Here is a 3,893-nt window from a genome sequence, read left to right on the forward strand (position 1 = left end):
ATGTCAAAAGCTCTGGGTTCACAAATGTGTCACCCTTCATCTGTTTATGAGCATAAAATATGTTACATTTGTTGTTGCCCTATCCTGTCACACTGCATTCATTTGATATTTACCCATGAATCCTCACTGCAGTTTTTAATCCCACACAGTATGATTTGGGCTCTGTGCCTACCGTAACACCTTCATAGAATGAGTGACAGAGAGATGCCTACACAGATGATGACTGATGGTAACATACGTTGTTCAGCCCTGCCTTACAAAAGTCAAGTTCAAACACTACAGATGACTACTTGACTCCATATTCTGTTGCAGCCATTTTTGTGGCATATCTTATTATTTAGAGATTTCAAGTTACATAATAAAAAGGGTCATGCGTGAGATATGATATAATTTGTAAGCATGTTTGTATATTCTATTGATAAACTGTCATTTATTCCTGTTTCTGCTACAACTGCTCCTTCAAATTTAGACGAATAACTGTTATTTGCTACATATGACAACACATAATAATATCATCATCACATTCAGATGTTCAGTATTTTCTTCATCTCATCACCACCACCAGTGTCTAGACCCTGGGGGGTTTCCTATACCCAACACAGCCTCATCCCCTTTCAAATATGATGACATAATAATGGGGTCTAATCCCCAATGATGCTCACACGTCACTCCTCATTTTTCTCTTCTTTGTGCACATGGCAATACAATTTTGTTGACTGAGAATGAAATACATTTGATAGTAATCTTTTACAGATAAAAATGACTTCAGCAAACTATGCTGCTTGTTTGGACAGTCAGAAACATGATTTTGTGAGACAAGAAAAATATTTGAACAATGAAAGAGAAAATACATGTTTTATTTAGAATCTACATCCACCCTCACCATGTTTCCCTCCTCCATCAAGAGGGTGGACATGCCTGGCTGCTCCTCTGTCACACCAACAACAGTGACTGAGTCAGCACTGGCTTTGACCTCCTGTTGAGAGGAAAAGAACATGAGCTATCATCTTGTCAGATACATTGGTCACCTGTTACCACAACCAAAATCTCCCTAACATTAAGGAAGACTGTTGTCTTTCCACCATTGTCATTATTTCATTTCATTTAAGTCACAGCAATTAGAAAAAAAGTTGTTTCCTGTCAATTTGAAAACATTTAGTTTAGTAGCTTTAAGGTTAAGTGCATATGGGAAATAAAAAGGCACTGATTTCTTTCATAAGCCTGTAGGTTATCTCTGGTGCACTGATGTGATTTGTTAAATAAGAAATGAATTACTTAAGCCTTTTCATTGTGTTATACTATACCTCAAGCTTTGTATATGTGGTTGAATGGAGCTGAACCCCATAACCTGAGACCTTGACTTTGAGATGGGTCAGTCTCAGGTGCTCCCCAAGCTGTGGGGTCAGCTCCACAGCCTGCTCCCTCCAGAGGCAAACGTTTGCTTGTTTTTTGTCCTATGGAGGATAAGACAATATGATGTGTTAGTATGCTGCCTAAACCATAGTAACAACAAGTAAATACAATGCATTAAGAATCTAAGGCTGTAACAAAAGGAGTGGCTTTTTGAGGTGAATCCCTAACAACAGCAAACAAAGCTGTCAAATAAATATGGCTCAGTAAAGGGAAAATCTGAAATGAAATGATTTTGGAATGTTTTGGAGTAGATCCCTAAAGTTGGCCTGTCATATAACAGAGAGGAACAGTGAAGTTTTTTGTGTGCTGGTGAGTCTCAGCCTCTGCCTCAATCCCCCACTTCCTTCTCTGAGCTTTCTTCCTGTGATCGTGGCCCAGGTGTATTGGTATCAGCTCTCTCCAGTTGTCCAGGTTCAGTGCTGGATAATCCATATTCCACAGAAGCAACAGATCATCCCTGCTATACCACATCATTTTACCTCCATGTATTCCATATACTGCCATTAGTGATTCAGTTGTCCAGAGCAGCTCTTACAGCAGCATGCAGTTGCTCATCATGAAAAGTGCACTTTACTGCTTCAGTTCCACTTTGATCGCCCAACAAACAGAACACACCAGACAGGACAAACATTCATAAGGCCAGAGGAGTCACTTAATTCCCTTATTCTATTCTACTCTGTTCTAATACTGTGATTACTTTTAAGTCTTGGTCACACAAAGACAAAACATGAAAAGCTTGACCATGTCAAGTAACAGAACATGTAAATCAATTATACTCTGATCATACCATACAATGCAATATACACATGGACTGCATGGACATTTCCAACAGCTGTGCCAACCAGAGTTCAGTGCAACAAAAAATTCTCAATGAACACAAAGATGGTTTCTCCAGATAATATTGCTGTATTTACACTGCACCACAAACAAAGGCAGATGATGTGGCTTCTCCAGCATCATTTCTATAAATAAGATAATAAGATCAGATAATCCTTTATTAGTCCCACAGTGGGGAAATTGACATTGTTGCAGCAGCATAAGTGATTGAAAAGATAGAAAAAGACATAAATACGAATAAAGGCAAGATAAAAACAAGATAATGCTATAAAAAATATACACATAAGAACAGTATACACATGACAATGTAATAAAAATATGAACAGAAGAGCAACATACACTGGACTTTATACATAGAGACAGAAAATGAACTAAATATAGATATTGCACATTTTGAAGGTGCACACAATGAATATATATATGACAGCAGCTGTTTTGGATTAATTAAAGTGCAGAACCTAGTGAAAATGTCCATGTGAGTATGTGGTGAACTAGGAGCAGTGCTGGTTGTAGAGTCTGACAGCAGCAGGAAGGACCTGCGATACCTCTCCTTCACACACTTTAGGTGAAGCAGCCTATCGCTGAAGGAGCTGCTCAGTGCTGTCAAACTGTCCTGCATGGGGTGGAGCTCATTGTCCATCAGGGATCATAGCTTTGCTATCATCCTCCTCTCTCCCACCACCTCCACAGGGTCAAGGGGGACAGAGCTGGCTTTCTTGATCAGCTTGTCCAATCTCTTCCTGTCCACTGCTGAGATGCTGCTGCCCCAGCAGGCCACTCCATAGAAGATGGCTGATGCCATAACATTGTGTAATATTTGTGTAAGTTTTAGTTTGAATGTATGTAAAACAATGACAGTCAGAGCATGTCATTTTTCATCAATATTGCTGAGTTTCTTCTGCAACACAGGAACATATCTGTTATAGGGACTTCCTAACTCTGTTGTAGGCTACAATAAAATAAATAGTAACTGGTAGAAAGAATAGAAACAAGAGTGCTAAGGTTCTTTGACTACATTGGTCAAATATTACTAAAACAATAATTCTGATTTCATTGACTTTCACTGTATTGTGTGTGGTGTCTGTTGGAGAAATCTGCAGGATGGTTGATGGATGATGAGACAGACTCGGTAACACACAGGAGACTCGGATGGCTTACGCAGCGGTAGAGTTTACTGGCCAGGAGAAATAACCATAACACATCATGTTATGCAGTGCCATCATCACTTCTGGGGACTCTCCCTCTGAGGTAGGTATTTATTCCCTTTGTGCAAAGGACCAAACATGGATACTTACAGTTCTGGAGGTGACAGTAAGTCAGTGACTAATGATAACTGACAAGTGCTCAGTGACCTTGATTGAGGCACACGCACATTTCCCAGCATATCTTGCCTCTCCCTCCAGCCACAGCTGCTGCACGACAGACTTATGAGACATAACAGAGGATACGCTGTGAGAAAGGGAAGGCCCAGGTCAGAGTGTGCCTAGGCCTCAGCAAAGCTGTATTTCTCCTTCACACAGACTTTGGCAAAAACATAGCCCCCTAAGAATAGTGCCAATTTCTTGGAAAATGTATCTAATTTTCTTATTTAAATCAGGGATGTTTTACACAATGTAATTCTTTTTCATATGTTTGTTTTAGAA

Source organism: Lates calcarifer, unplaced genomic scaffold, assembly GCF_001640805.2.
Source record: "Lates calcarifer isolate ASB-BC8 unplaced genomic scaffold, TLL_Latcal_v3 _unitig_4759_quiver_1261, whole genome shotgun sequence".
NCBI classification, from domain to species: Eukaryota; Metazoa; Chordata; class Actinopteri; family Centropomidae; genus Lates; species Lates calcarifer.